General features: G+C 52.5%; 1 long non-coding RNA gene across 3 annotated transcripts; it reads right to left on the reverse strand.

The window, feature by feature from the left end:
• Positions 1–1,568: 1,568 nt before the first annotated feature.
• LOC116451632 lies at positions 1,569–15,920 on the reverse strand. Of its 3 annotated transcripts, none has more exons than XR_004243259.1 (3): positions 15,743–15,920; positions 5,728–5,800; positions 1,569–4,458 (listed from the first exon to the last, which is right to left on the reverse strand). It is a non-coding gene; the product is annotated as an uncharacterized LOC116451632 (long non-coding RNA). The 3 variants fall into 3 exon arrangements; XR_004243258.1 differs by lacking the exon at positions 15,743–15,920 and having other exon boundaries at positions 1,569–4,180; positions 4,330–4,458; positions 5,728–15,531; XR_004243257.1 differs by lacking the exon at positions 15,743–15,920 and having other exon boundaries at positions 5,728–15,532.
• Positions 15,921–16,199: the final 279 nt, after the last annotated feature.

Consider the following 16,199-nt stretch of genomic DNA (forward strand, 5'->3'; position numbering starts at 1 on the left):
CAAGGGAGCTCCTGGCACGGAGCCCTGCCTGGTGCAGATGCCACACAGGGCAGTGTCCCAGTGTCCCTTGCTTCTTCAGGGAGCCCTGCAGCTCTTCTGCAAGGACAGATGTTGACTGCCCTTCTTCAGCATCCTCCACAGGCTGCAGGTCCTCAGCCTCCTCCATGTCAGTTGAAGACGCGCTCCTGAAAATCCAGCGTGGGGCTTTTGGTATAAGGAGGAACACAGCACAGAGCCACAGAACGTGCTGGGACCCACAAGGATCATCGAGTTCAACGGCTGGCCCTGCACAGGACACCCCAACAATCCCACCCGGTGCCTGGGAGTGTTGTCCAAATGCTCCTGGAGCTCTGGCAGCCTTGGGGCTGTGACCATTCCCTGGGGAGCCTGGGCAGTGTCCAGCACCCTCTGGGGGAAGAACCTTTTCCTGATATCCAGCCTAACACAGGTCCAGCCGTTCCCCAGTGTTATCCAGCATGGGGCTGTGCTAAGCTCTTCCCCCCTTTCAGGCAAGCCTCAGAACGGTGCATGCATTGCAAGGGTGTCCCCCCACCTCCCACAGCCCTTCCCAGCACCAGCTCTATCCTGGTTCCCTGCAGGGACCCTGAAGCCCTGCTGGTTTGAAGACAGCAAATACAGGAGACACCATCCCATACCCCAGCCAAGGGAATATTGCTTTCTCTCCCTATGGGATACTCCTTCCCTGCAAGAATCAGGGGTTTCACAAAAGCCCCACAAATGCCAACAAATCCACTGCAGCCATTTTTTCCCACCTCCGTGTCTTCTCTGCAAGGATTTGGCTTGTTCAGTTTGGGGATGGCCATGCGAGCATCAGTGCCTGCCACGTGGGGCAGGAGCCAGCCCTTCACCAGGACACAGCAGACTCCTGGCACCAGGGGGACACCACCACAGCCTCAGGTGAAATGAGAAAAGCAGGTGATAAATGATGAACACAGGAATTATAGAGAAAAAGCAAAGCCCAGCACTCAATGTGAGACTCCAGCCTAGATAATGACTAACCACAAAATCACAGAATGTCTTGGGTTAGAAGAGACCTTAAAGATCATCTCATTCTCCACCCCTGTCATAGGCAAGGACACCTTCCACTACACCAGGCTGCCCAGAAGACCATGGTCAAACAAGCCATATCTGTCAGTTCCTCCAGGTAATGAAGAATCAGAATAGAGAGTGACCTCCAAAATCTCCTATTCCACTTGCCTTGCCACTTGTCCCAGGCTCCAATGAGCAGCATGGCTGCAGCAAAGGAAACCAAGACCCTTCTCAGAAGTCCTCCAGCAGCAAAGCAGCCACGAGCCCAGCGGCCTGTCAGCTTCCCCCTGTCCAGCAGTGCTGCCACATCTCCTGCCTGTCAGTGTCAACCTCCAGACCAGGGGAGGGCAGAACTGAGGGGTGCAGCTGTAGGCACCAGTGCTGTCTCTCCCAGAAATGGACCATCCTGGCACAGAGGCCTGATCCAGCTACCCATCCATCCCCGAGCTGGGAGAGCAGCAACCCACTGTCATTCCATGAGATGTTCAACAGTCCAAAGAAAAGCTGAGAACATTTGCTGTAGGGAGAAATAGCACTACTTTATTATGATGAAACCCACCCCAAAAAACCTTTTATCTCCTTAGCACATGGTGATCAAAGGGAAAAAAAATCAAGAGCAAGTGGTTTCCTTCACCTGAGAGAAAAGCTGTTAGGGTTCCTCCAGCCCCATTGTGACACATTCACCTAGGCACTAGGAAGGGAAAAAAGCTACTCATCCTTCAAGGAAATGTGTGCCTGTTTTATTTGCTGCCCTCCCTGAGAAACTCATTCACTCCTTGTCCACCCACACGAACAGGAATGATGAATGAAAAACAAACCATAAACAATTCAGCCTTCCCTTTTTCCTCCCAGCCTTCCAATCAGATGTTCCAGCCCGTGCCTTAGCACCCAGATTTTGCCCGTTGATCATTCCAGTCGCGTGCCTTGGCTCGCTGTGCCGCTCACACGCTCCGTTCCTTGGATACAGACAGCTGCATCCAACACATTTGTCAGCAGCTCCAGCTCTGGGAGGGCTTCACACCACTCAGGGTGGAGGAGATGGGAGCCTCTGCAGGGCACTGCTGCCCAGAGCCAGAGGATTCCTGCAGTGGGACTGGCAGAGGTGGACACTGGCAGGGAGCTGACGATCAGCGAGGCAGCACTTCTTGTCCCCCAGAAGGACAGTGGTGCCCAGGCACTGAGATGTGTCACCAGAAAGGTGACACATGGGTGCAAAACGGCACCAGGGGGAGAAAATGCTCCCCTCAGGATGGTGCATCCCAGTCTCCAGCCCAGCAGTGAGAGACTCTTCCATCCCAGAGATTCTCCCTGGACTGGGTTTCGCTGCCAGCCACTCTGATGTTTCTCTCTCTCTCTCTCCCTTCTCTCCACACAACCTCCTTACACCCCCCTGTGTATTAAATAACAATTGCAGTCATACCAGGGCATCAGGTACTTCTGTGCACCTCTGAATTCCCTTCATAGGTAAAGTCCCCTCCCACTTTTGCCTATTTTGTGTATTTTTACGTAAAAATATGCTGAGTGGGTGGATGCCTTATTACACGTGCAGAAAACACAGGGAATGAGGACTTGAGGTATCACCACAATAATAGAGAGGGACAAGGCTCTTTGGCTTCGCCCTTGATTCCCTGTTTAAATATAATTTGCCATTGTTAGACAAGAGGCCCTCTCCAAATGACTTCTGAGATCCAGGAGACCATTTCTGCAGCAATAAGTTTCTGCTTGTAGGCAGCCTGTGGCTGGAAAATGCCCTTGATATTACAGAAATGGTAACTTGTTTAATAGATCCCAATAAAGAGGAAAGCCCAGGAGCTCGGGTGGCAGCATCTGAGCCCTGTACTGAGAGGTGCACAGACCTTACGGCAAGGCTAAATATAGGCCTCACAAACCAGAACAACAGAGCTTTTACTGAGAAGATAATCAAGCCCTGGAGGAAACTACACAATATAAAGCTTAGATTTAAAATAAATGTGAAATGAGTTGGTGGATTCGGGACTAGTTCCTTATGGAAAAGTTTTCACATCAGAAAAAAATCGCTTGATGAAATGGGCTCTTTAATTAGCAGTTTCAGCAAGAAGCCAGGAGGGTTGGAGGGGTGCTGGAGCCTCATCACTCACCTTTCCATCTTGTCCTTTGCAAGGAGAGCTGGGATCAGGGGAGGGGTGGGCTTTCCCAGGCTGCTGCATGTAAGGGGCTGAAGAGGAGCCCTGTTGCTTCTCCCTGTGCTCTCCCTGCACTATCCCAAGAACATCCTGCACTCTCCAAAGGCAACACTCAGGGCAGCAAGTGCTGAATCCAAGCAGGAAATCCCCAGCCTGGGCCTGGGCACAAGACAGGTGTCCGTGGTTCCCTGCACACCAGCCTCTCACCCTGCACCCACCAGTGGCCAGGCTGCAGCCCCCAGGACTGTCCAAACCAGCTTTGAGGGAGCAAGAGCCTGAGTGTAACTTCCCAGCTGTGATGCCCAGGTAGGGAGGCTGTGTCCCACCCACCAGGGTACACCATGGCACTGCCATGTCCTCACCCAGCTCTCCTTCAGCCAGCTAAAGGGATGCAAATTAAAAAATAAGACCAAGTTGGTTTTCCTTTTCCTCCCTCATTCTTTCCTCACACTGTAATTGTGTGGTTTGCAATTAATTTGTGTCTTTATGTCTCCTTTCCTCAATGAGTTAACGAAAATTATTTTTGCTCCAAGGTGGAGTACGAATGTCTCACTCTGTGCTGAGTGTGAGAGCAAGACACAAGGCCCAGGAGGAACAGAAGCTCCTGCTTCCTTGAGGAGTGGTGGGTTGAATCAGGCTCCTGAGCCTCTCCAAGCATCTGAGCCTCAAGTTTCATTTTTCAGCTCCATTTTCAGCTCCTTCTCCTCCTTGCAAAGCCTGTGCAACAGCAGTGGGAGGTTACAAATAGAGCAAGGCAGCTCATCTGCTGCATCTCACTCGTGTGATCCGTGGGCACGCACGTGCACGTGCTGGATCCTCCCTCCACGGGCACTTCAAGACTTTCCCGGCATATCCAAGGCCACGCATCTTTCCCGGTCTGTAGCTCCCTCCTCAGCCCTTTGCTGTGCACATCCTGGCTGGAGCTGAGGACACAGGCAGCACTACATGCAGCTGCACTGAGATTAACCCTGCAGAGCCAGGGACAGTAATTTGTATTGCCTCATCCAAAATTCATCGCCTGGGAAGGCTGCCAGGCCAGCTCTGCCACGACAGAGGCTTCAGTGGGAAGCTCTGCTTGCTACAGGAGGGATGGGGCACAGACAACACTGATGCTTACCTGCCCCAGGGGATACTGCTCCTGCCTCTCTCTCCTCTCCTGAAGGCTGGATCACAGATACAGACTCGTTGGGTCGGGGGCACACGGACTGAAAGGAGGGATGATGGGAGGTGGTCTCATTTAATCTGTCTGAGAGGAAATTTAGGGCTGAGTTAATGGCCAAACACTACCTGGAGGGCAGGTACAAAGGCTACAGAGCCAAAGTCTCCTTGGTGGGGCATTTCACACAGGGCAGTGGCCCTATAGTGCAGCTTGGGATGCTGAGGGTGAATATCCAGGGGATCTTTCTTTCCCAGGAGGTGGCATATCCCTAGGAGAGCACACAGCGTGGGGGCAGGGGTCCTTCATTGTTCAGGGTTGATGAAGCTAAGCCCAGTGAGGCCACGGTCATCCTGTCCTAGTGCTGACAACAGTCATGGTGCAAGCAGGCACCAGCTGGAGCATGCCAGGGCTCCCATCCCACTGCCCCTTCTAGGACCCTGAGACTCTGGGATAACATGAGCTCTAAGCAGTCTGGCACGGCTGTTTCTGAGCCCCCAGCTAGTGGGAAAATGCTGGGTGCCCATGACACAGCACAGAGCACTGTCTGTTCCCCTTCCAGGAGTCACCGCTTCTTCATGCAGGGAAGCGATGGGGACCTGAATGAGGGTCCCAGAGGCACTTCAGAGCGGGGGTCTGGCACAACCCTCCTGCTTCCCCAGGCTGGGGATGGCCAAGGAGCCAGCAGGAGCCTTGGCTCTGATCTGAGGGGAGCAGTCTGTCCCTAGTCCCCACCAAGCCCCATGCACACCCCCTTCCTCAGGGACACTCTCTGGGCTGGATGGGGGAGGAGGTGGTGTGGGGGTTCTCTCTCCAGTCTCAGTAAGAAATGCCCAACAGCAAAAGGCTTGATAAAATAGCTGTTTTAACAAGGCAGAGTAAAAAGAGAAATATCAAGGGCAAGTAAGCCTTGTGCCCCTTCAGATGCAGAGCACCCTGCATTTCTGCAGCGTTGGATGCACCCAGGATGGATTTTCCCCAGTGCTGCACATCCCTTCCCCTGGAGAGAAGTTCTTCCTTTTTGGTTCCTCAAGCTATTATATCCCTCTTTTTATTCTCTTATTAAGGCAGCTGTTCCATTATGCCATTTGCTGTCAGGCCTTTCATGCTGAGATGCAGAACTAACTCCCTCTCCCACCTCACCCCCCGGTGTGGAACAAGGAGCCCCTCACAGGTACCGGAGCCCCTTTCCTTCCCAGCCCCTGCACTGCTTTCCCCAGAACAAGGGTCTGTGGCTGCTGTGCTGGCTGCAGACTGCCCCACAACTCTCCAGCAAAGCCAGCTTGCTAATGCTCCTGTTTTGTAAATAGTTTTCCTCTCTGATGCAAAGCAGTTGCTCCACACACCACAGTCTCTTACCTGCTCCATCCAGACCTTGCGGAGTCCCAGCACTGCACCTCCCCACCTGAACCTCGTGGTATTGGCTGAGCAGCTGTAAAACAATTAATTGAATTTAATTATTGAGAGGATGTTCATGTTTCCTGCACACTTACACACCACCTTATCTCAATCACACCAGGGCTGGTCTATAATTCTCTTTTTAATGAGTTCCCAAAATATTCCTGTAAGCAATATCCTCAAACCAGCTCCTCTATCCAGACACTGTGAGAGGCTGAAACCACCCTAATGGTCCCTGGGGAGGGAGAAGGACTTCTTGCTGTGCTGGGTGCATTCTGTATTGGTGCCAGGCAATTCCTGGTCTCCACAGCAGCAGGGTTTAGGGGAGCCATGGTTTTCTCCTCTTCCTGGTGTGATTCAGTCTGCTGTGCTCCTTCAGTCCTTCAGCCTACTCCAGGGCTATAGCACAGCCCCAGCTGGGACTTGTGCATCTAAAAGCAGACAACCAGCAGACAATCTGGGGGCCCATAGCTGATCCAAACCCAGCCAGGTACTGCAGGAGCTGCCAGGGCAGAGAGCTGCCATCATCCCTCCAGGCCTGGGCCACAAAAATGTCCCCTTCTCTAACAGCAAGAGTCAGCCCAGCAAATGCCACCCTATCCTACTCGGTCCTCCTCCTCGGAATTACTTCATAAAAGTGAAGCTGTTTCCCCTCTGACACCAAGCCAGAGCGGACTCTGCAGCCAATTTGCTCTGTGAGAAATCAGAGCATGGAAAAATTCAGTACCTTCATAATTTTACTCATGGCATCTTTCAGGGAAAAGTAAAAAGATACTGACTCCATGGTAAGGGTCTGACTTATGGACTAAGAGGTTCTCAGTTAACACCTCTTCAGCAAAATCCAAACCACTGAGACAGGTTATGGGACAACTTTTTTGAGCTGATAATCTCAAGATAAGCCAAGGAGAACAGGAATCCCAAGTTTTCAAAACCCAGACACATCTCAACAGGACAAAAAACAAAAAATCCCACCCAGGGCCACAATGATGCTCCAGAAAATACCTCCAGAGCAGCTCTGAAAGAGAGGTAGGCAAATGTTAAATCATTACTAAAATAAACTTTGATACTTTGAGACATTCCCCTGCTACAGTACAACATTTCCTAATGCTGCCCATGGGAAGTCGTGCACAAAATAGGAATAGTGCCTGACTCTTCCTCGTCACAGCACCCATGTCAGGCTCACAGGACTCTGCAGTTGTGGGCTGGGCCTCTCATCACCTCAGGGCTGGTAGGAATCAACCCCATCACCTTGTGAATGACAAGTGACTCTGCTGCCTTAAATAACCCCCTCAGCACAGTCCCTTTTCTTCTTGGTAAAGTTTCAAATGAGAAGCCAAGTTGGCTTTTCTCTCCCTCGAGGTCCAGAAACTGATGGACCTTTAAAGGGAGGTATCACACCTACCTCCCATCAGTGGCAGCCCCCTCGCACCTCTCACAGGAGGATTGCAGAGCTGGCCATAACTCCATGTATCAGCACAGTCCTTGAAGGACTGCTGGGACTTCCTACCAGGGAAGACACTGGAGCATGGTTTAAAGAACAGCTTTACTTTCCTGGAAAAGACAAGGACTGGGGTCTGGTGGATGCCTCCTCCAAGGTGTGGGGCAGGACACCTGGCTGGGCCACAGAAGGACAGGGCAACAGGTAGTGTTGCAATACTTGAAGAATGGCTTCAAACACTCTTCCTGTTACCCCTTACTCCACAAAATCAAACTCAGACATCATCTTGTATCTCCTCTAAACAGGCTTTGTTTGCCACCACAGCCAGTTGCTGTGAACAGCCCCTAATGAGATGCCTTGGTTGTTCTCATGTTTGCATAATGAGGAGTTTAGAAGTTACAAGCTATAAATTCTTCTCGACCAAAGCTCCCACATTCTCCACGCCAGGCCGAGAGGTATCTGTGTAAATAGGTTTGTTTACAGTCAGCCAAGTTTATTCATCCCAGGGATCCAACCAGATTCCTGTCCTGATGACGTGACTGCCAAACAGCATCAGCACCAGCTCCACCAGCACCGGGCAGAGCAGCTGGTGCCCTGCTTGGATCTGTGCCCATCCCACAGGGCTGCGGGCTCCCACCTGAGGGCCCAGCCTGCTGCAGAAAGATCAAGCTCATGGGACACATCACCTCTCAGACAGAGCAAGACCAAGCACAGGGCTAGTGTGAAAACTCAGACCCAGCTCCAGGAGCTGGGAAAATCTTCTTGGAAGGCAGCTGAACACAGGAAACACAGAAACCATTGGGCCCCGGGGCTGAGAGATGCCAGAGACACGTGGCTGCTTTGGGTCTTTCCCAGTGATTTCTCTCTTTTTCTTCTGCTGCCACAACTTAGAAGGATCTGCAGGCCATGACACCAGCCTGGCATTGCTCTGGGGGCAGAAACGGGCCCCTTCCTTCAGGTCAGGCCCCCCTGACAGGGCACTGTGCATGGGCAAATGTATCCTGAGGAAGCCTCTGGCAAAGAGACACCAACTCTGGCATGTGCCCTGCAAGGGGGCAATTCACTGTTGGGGCTCAGACTGGACCCCACCCCAAACTAGGACTGTTTGCCTCTGCCAGTCTGACTCTCCTCTCCAGAAAGGAAATGCCAGGAGAACGAGAGATGGTCATTCCTTCTGGTGTTTTGAGGCAACAATCCTGGGAGACAGGAGGAAATCCTACTCCCAAGGCAATGGAGTTGGGCTCCCTCCTGCCAGCACCCTCTCCAAGCTCCTCAGCTGCTCTCTGCACCAGGTCCCCAGCACTGCTCTTGCCCAAAGGCACCCAGCAGCCACCCCTGGCTGTGCTCCTCCAGCCAGAGCTGCCACACAGCTGCCCAGCTCTCCTCTGCCAGTGCCCAAATTGCCACGCCAGGTGGCCAGGTGTCTGCAGCCACCATCCCCTGCAGCTCTGGGGAAATAAACAACTCCTCTGTCACCTTTTCCTTGCTTTCCTTGCTGCTCAGGCAGCGCTGCCCCTTCAGCAGCTCACCTGCCCCTGGGAAAACCACTTGGCTTTCCACCCTGGGGTAGGACGTGAGGAAGGCAGAAGGTTCCTCCTATCCTCATGTGTCCCTGGCCTTCCCTCCCAGGCATGCAGACCCTGACCAAGGGGAAGAGGAAAGGACACGAGTGGCAGGGGCAGCACCAGGCTTGCAGGAGCTGCCAGCTCATCCTGGCCACACTAAACACACAATCTCACCTTGAAAAGCTCTTTCCCCGTGCCCCCAGTGGCAGTGACACCCCACAACTGATCTCTTGCCGGGAGCAGACACCCGTCGCTGGAAGAACAATGATTAACCTCCAGGAGTAACTTTGAAGGGGGCAATTCCCATCTCCTGGATCTGCACAGCAGCTCCCATCCTCCCTGCAGAGCATGGACCTGCTCCCAGGGCAAATCCCTGCTCAGCCTCAGCACCAAGGCAGCTCTGCAGAGCACGGGGGATGAAACACTTCAAAACAAGCTTGAACCAGGGCCACAGCTGGCCCTGAGTCCAAGAGTCAGAAAGGGGCCAAGAGCACTGTGAGCAGAAAAGGTGTTTATAAACACCTCTCCAAGCCTCCTGCACAGCAAGACGAGCTGTGGACATGCCTTTGGCTCCTTCCTGCTCATCTCTGGCTGGGCTCCACAAGAGCTTCCAGGGCATGTTTTTGTCCATTTATCTTAGAATTGGGAGGGAGGGGAGTTGGAAGAGTTTAAATTAAGCTCCAGTGCCTCTGCTCTCCTCCAGGTAGGTATTACTCTATTCCTGGGTTTATGTAGCATCCTTTAAATTACTGCTTTAGATATCAGCTGTGCCTACAGGGATGCATTCACCCATACACACATATATGCCCCCAGGACCCAAAAGGCAGGTCCTGAGCTTCTGCAATGAGCCTACACTGCTAGAACAAGCCTTGAGTACACCCATTAGCCTTGTGGCTGCCGTTTACCACCATGGGAAAAAAGGATTCAAAACCAGGGGCACTAACATCACTAGGTGGGTGCAGGGTCCTGGGGGGCAACTATCTGGATGCAGAAAGAGGTTCCACCACAGGAATATCAGCTACTTGCAATCCAGTAATGGATCAGAGCACTTGTCTGTACTGCACAGCTCCATCTGCACAGCTGGAGTTTGCTCTTCATTGTGTGAGTTTTGGGGGAGTTTTCCTCTCAGAGCCATGTGAACCAAACCCCACAGAGAATGGGGGAGCCGGGACTCTGTGTGCTGGTTGTGGCTGGGGTAGAGTTAATTTTCTTCCCTGTAGCTGCTATGGGGCTGAGCTTTGGATTTGTGCTGAAAACATGGGTGATAACAGAGAGATGTTTTCGTTATTGCTGAGCAGGGTTTACACAGAGCCAAGGCCTCTTCTGCTTCTCGCATCACCCCACCAGCAAGCAGGTTGGGGGTGCACAAGGATTTGGGAGGGGACACAGCCAGGACAGCTGGCCCCCAGTGACCCAAGGGATATCCCAGACCACACAGCTCTGCTGTCCTGGGGGTGGCTGAACACCTGCCTGCAATGGCAGGTGGGGAACAGGTTCCTTGCTTTGCTTTGCTGGTGCACGTAGGTTTTGCTTTCCCTATTAAACTGTCATTATCTCAGCTGCCAGTTTTTCTTTTATCCTTCTGATTCTCTCTCCCAGCCCATCAGTGAATGAGTGGATGATGGTGCTGAGCTGCCACCTGGGGTCAAACCACAGCACTGTGTCATGCTGGCAGCAGCCAGCCCACCTGAGAGCTGAGGACTCGCTGTGTCCTCTCAGAGTGGCAACACTCAGGTTAGCATCTTCAGAGAAAAACTTTTGGGGAAAAGAAAAAGTCAAAGCCTCCTTTTCTTGGATGCAAAACTGCTAAACCATGATTTGTTCTAAATCTCATTTCAAAACTGCAATTTGTTCTGTATCTTCCTTTTCACCCTTGCAGGTGTTCGGGGTTTCTTTGGCCCCACACAGAAGTAGTCAGCCCATTTCACCCCAGCTCTATGAGCAACCTTGCTCCCTGTGAACAGATTGTAAGAGATCTAGTCATGAGTTGGGAATTGCCAACATCCTCACACACTTTTTAAGGAAAGGGGTTTTAAAGTAATCTTAGAAAGAATCACAGCCTGCAAAAAGCTGCATTGGGGAGGGGCTGGAGTATTAACCTCAAAAACCAGAAGTTACAAATGGCCAGAAAGTTCTCCTGGCTGGAGGAGAAGGAATGGAGGCACACTCATACCTGGGAGTCTCTAGTACCAAGACTCCTCTCTGCCTTCTCCCACCCTTTTCTCCTCTGGGAGTCTCCACCGGCTGGACTGGTCTTGGGCACTTTAGTGACCCTGCTTGGTGTGATCCAACAACCTTAGAGGCTGGCAGGATAAACCAGGCATTGTGGCACAGGAGTGGGAGGCACCTCTATGAGGCAAAGCTGAGAAGCCCAGAATGCTGCAGACAAAGCCAGCCAGTGCTTTGTAAAGCACACTTCCCAAAAATGTGCCTTGAGGGGATGAATTCACAGGCCACAACCCCCAGCATGTCCATAAGTCCAGAAGGAAAAGCAAGACCAGAGAGGGTGTCAGCTGTCTTGCTGCACGGCTGTGCAAGTCCAGAACCAGGAGTCATGGCTGGAGAGACAACAGGACCATCTGGGCACAGCTCTGGAGACAGCAGCAAGGCAGCACGAAAACAAGAGGAATCAAACAGCAAAAGCACAGGAGGTGCTGTCACCTTAATAAAAGGATGAACCAGCTGGTCACCAAGAGCCAGAGCAGCTGTCCCTGTGAGCCAGCTATGCCCACCTTCCTGGACGTCCCTGTGGACACAGCACCTTCCCAGCCAGTGCCATGGGCATGGGAAGAGGGAAGGGAAGCAGGAGGTCCACCCAGTCATCACACCAGTTCAACTGGAGGCAAAGAAGCCATCTGGATACTGGGAAACAGGCAGTCACACACATGGGTGACACAGTCTTTGCTAATTGCTGCACATGATGCTGGGCTCCAGTCCTTACTCCTCCTTAGGAGGCAAGGAGCAGAGAGCCCTGGGTTTATAAATTATTCTCACTGAAAACCAACAGGATTGGAATTTGGTGGCCATTTGCTGCTAGTTTTCAACAGAAGAGCAACCAGCACTTCCCGGATTATGTGGGGAGCTGGAGAATCATGCTTCCCTCTTAACGTCTCTGAGAACCAAGAGCTGGGCAGGGTCCTCGCTCTCTGCAGGTGACGACACCGCAGAGCCCTTCATGGTCAGAAAGAACTGATGAGGGGAAAGCCAGCTGAGAAAAGGGCAGAGGGGGACTTGCAGGCCAGTCAAAGGAGAAGAGAAAGCACGCTGGAGTTGGAAGAAGCCATCACGAAAACAATCCCAAACTTGATTCACTCGGATAGGACATCACATAGTGCTTAGAAGAATTAGCACTTTATCTTTGCAGACACAAGACGCAAGAACTTGTTCTGCCATTGTGCAGTCATTTCTTTCTTCCTTTCTTTCTTTCTGTTTTTTGTTTTTCCTTTCTGAACAGTGAGCAAAAGCAGCGTCGTTACAGCTCACCATGGAAACTGCCACCGTGGACAAGGAATGGCTGATATGTCCTCGGGATGTCACTCTCTAGCAGGTGGCCAAAAGGACACAAACCCTGTACCCAGGGCCAGTCTGGATCCGGCTGTGCCCCACTCTGGAACGCCTGGAAGCCAGGCTCCCTGGCAGAGTTACCCCTCGGGCAGTGACCCTCCAGTATCCCCGTGGAGGAATCGTTGCCTCAGTGCTCCCCCAAAACAGATCATCAAAGGAAACGGAGTTGCTTTCTTGGAGAGAAGCGGTTCCAGCTGGAGGGCTGCAGCTGTCCGTGGCCAAGCTTTCCCATTGTTATTTTACAGTTGCTTGATGTTCTGAAAGATATTTAGAAAAATGACTTTAACTGTCCTGTGCCAAACTGGGTGAGGGTGAAAAAAAAATGAAATTTGGCAGAGATGTTATTCATTCAGCATGTAGCTTGGATGACGTCCAGTGACTAACACAGGAGTTTTAACTGATCTGGGAGACTAAAAGCCATTCACAAATAATTTGATTTAGGGTCACTGTGATTTCTTTTTATAAATAATTTTCATTGAGAAGTATTTTTTTAATTAGGATCGACAGATCCTAATAGCAACGCTATTGTGCGTGCCACTCATCGTTCCCGTCTTCCTAAATGACTTTCATATGTTGTGTGCTGGTTTCCTGTTTGCTGCACATGATGGGGCTTGTTCACCGGGTGACCAACGCCTCACGACAGTGGACGAGCCATGCTGAGCTCCTCTCCCCAAAGGCACACTCCAAGGAGGACCCAGATAGAAAGCACAGGGAGCTTTCACCATCCTGTTACACACTCCAGGTCAGGGGCTGGTCTGAGCCTTCACCCAGCCTCAGACATTCCCACATGGCTGTCTGAGTGCTCTGCATCTGAGCGATGGCAAAAGCCACTTGGCTTTGATTCCTTCAGTGCCCCAAGTCCCATCACGGCACAGGAAGTTCTCTGAACAAGAACATGCTCCCTTTTCCGTGGTGGGGGTGCTGGACAAGAACAGGACCAAGGCAAATATCTGACACAACCCAGAAAAAAGTCTAAGCTCAGTCACCTCCTAACCCAGCAGATCGCCCAACTCAGCCTGAGTAGATCTGGGAAGACTGCAGGAGAATTCGGACAGCGGATGAGAGAAGAATGACTCGGTGACTCGAATGAATCTTGCTCGGCAACATCCTCCATGTGTGACAGCCTTTCTTTGACTTGCACAATAACAATTGCAGGCCAGCCACTTCAGTAACTAATCTTATCTGTTGTTTGAATGGCTCTTAGCTTCCCTCCTGTTGATTACAAATGTTTGTACAAGTTCTTGGAGTCAGCAGAGTTGTTTCATAGCTGAATAACAGGCTTGGGCTCCAAACTTCGAGATGCTCGCAGTAATGATCAGATATGTTCTTAAAATTCCCACTGAATTGCATTTCCAAACAAAAGGCCCATTGATCTTAAGCCTGAGATCCCAGCCATAACTCCGAAAACCTTTTCCCTTGTCTTTCTGAGGAACTGAAACTGGTGTGAAAAATGACTACAACAGTCAAACAAAGGAGGATTATCTTATGAGAGATTCAAATTTAGTCTCATTTAGGCTATCAGAACAGGGCTGAAGGGGATATAATTGCTACTGAGAGACACGTGGAAGGGGAGAAAACATCAGAAAATCTTGTGAAATCTCCAAGCTGAGAGTTGTGGGGCTGGAGATGAAATGATTTCTGATTTTCAGAGCAAAGAGGTCTGGGATGGGTTTCAGCAGAACCCACAGAGGCAGCGCAGTGTGCACCCTGATAACCATATGGGAGACACTGATGGGACTGCAACAGCCAGGACAGGCAGCATGTGACCCAGGAGTACTCTGCAAGATTCCAGTCCTGTCTTTGGCCTGTACAAGGCCAAATGTGGACAACTGGCTCCTGCACTTATCCACCACCCTGGTCCATCCTGCTTTGCACCCTGCTTCATTCAGCAGCCATCCCAAGCTTGCCTTGGCCACAGGATCATGTTTTAGCACTGGGCAGACCAATTTAGGTCTCTGTGGGTCCCCAGGGTGGGCTGCTGTGGTAGAGCTCCCATTGAAAAGATTATCTGTTGGGAAGAAAACCACTTCTTTTCCTCTGTTCTGTTGACTTCAATAAGTAAATGCCTTATTCAAGCCAAATTCAGGCACAAAATCAGAGCATTAGGTAGTGGCTGTGACTTCCAACACAGAGTGGTGCTGGGCAAGCAGAATCCCACAAAACATCATGCCACCAAAGCAGGTTGTTCCCAGGATTGCTGGTATCCACTTGGAGCACATCCACTCCCAAAATAGTACCACTGGCCTGTGCTGGGGAGGAAGAACAACCTCTGCTGCTGGCCAGCATCCTCAGCACCACCAATTTTCACCAGTCAGAGACAGACTGGCCACGCACCGCCAGGGCACCAACACAATTCCTTAGCAGTTATGCATTTCCCAGTTCTAGCACATGGATAAAGCAGTGGTTCATCCATAAGGATACCTGGTGGTGATAGCAACAGGCCACATGGATAGGCCTCAGGTTGTCTAATGTCATTTGATCTGAGGATAAAAAGAGCAAATCAAGAGAGAGGGGTTGCCAAAGCACCAGCCCACAGCCTGCCATGGGTGCAGCATGGCAATGCCGACCCGGACACGCAGTTCCCACACCGGGAAACGCTTGGGACAGTTCAGGTGGGCTGAAAATCAAACACAGCATCCACGGAGAGCACCGCACACGCCAAGCACGCAGGGCTTTCCTGCAGCCGACAGCTGGCAAGCTGCAGCTCAGCCAGTGCTGAAATATCGTTTCTGTGGTAAAAGGAAACTGCTTCTCTATTTATTGTTTTTATTACCCATGGAGTCGCCATCACCACGGCTTTAACCACAGCCATGGGGCAGGCTGGGGGTTCCTCCTGGGATAGCTGAGCGTCCTCTAACCTGACAAGATGTCTCAGCAGTTCACTCCCTGTCTCCTCAAGAAAGCCATTTGTGTGCCAAGCACATTCCTCAGGCCACCCCAAAATTCACCTCATAGCACCGCTCCTTGTGCAACACTTGCAGGCTTTTTGGGATGCTAGATCCATGCCTTCCAGAGAAGTCAGCAGTCCTGGAAGCAGCAGGCAAGGAAGCAACTTCTACCCAGAGCAACCCTGCCACTTTGCTTCCTGACCTGCAGCACCAGGAGAAAACATCCTTACTTGGGCTGGAGCTGGCTTAAAATTGAGGGTTTGGCAACAAGGACTAGAAGTTAAAGCATCTCCTCCAAAACCCACCCCCAAATCTCCAAAACCCACCCCCAAACCTCAAAAATCCACCTCCAAGCCTCCGAAATCCCACCTCCAAGCCCCACCTCCAAACCCCCGCTGCGGGGGGACGCCCGGTCCCCCCGGTCCCCATCCCCGCTGTGCTCCCGAGCCTCCAAACCCCGCGCCACGCCATAGGCCTATTAATTAACTTCATTATCAACCCCGAATAAACACATCTCCCACCCGGCGATCCCGGGCATCCCACCCGGCCGGAGGGCCCGCTGCGGAGCGCTCTCCCGCGAGGTTCCCGCCGGGGAGCACGAACCCGGCGGCTCTCCCCGGCCCCGCCAGCTGCCGCCGGGGTGCGGGAGCGCGGTTCCAGCGGGGACAGCGGCCGGGGCCGGTGCCGGTGCCGCCCGGAGCGGGGTCGGACGCGGCGCCGGTGCGCGGGGGGGAGCGCGGAGCTGCAGTACCCGCGGCGGCCGCTCGGCGGCGCGGCGCTGCCGCCGTGCTCGCCGGGGCGGCCGGCGGCGGGGGCCGCTCTCTGCCGCCTTCCCGCGCCCTCTCCTCGCTCCGGCAGATCTCGCGAGAGCGCGGCCGGCTGGTGGCCGCGGGGGCTGTTGCAGCAGCGGCGGCGGCGGCGGCGGCGGCGGGAGGAGGAGGCGGCGGCGGCGGCGGCGGCCGGGGGCGGCCGAGGAGG

Source organism: Corvus moneduloides, chromosome 15 (assembly GCF_009650955.1).
Source record: "Corvus moneduloides isolate bCorMon1 chromosome 15, bCorMon1.pri, whole genome shotgun sequence".
Taxonomy (NCBI): domain Eukaryota; kingdom Metazoa; phylum Chordata; class Aves; order Passeriformes; family Corvidae; genus Corvus; species Corvus moneduloides.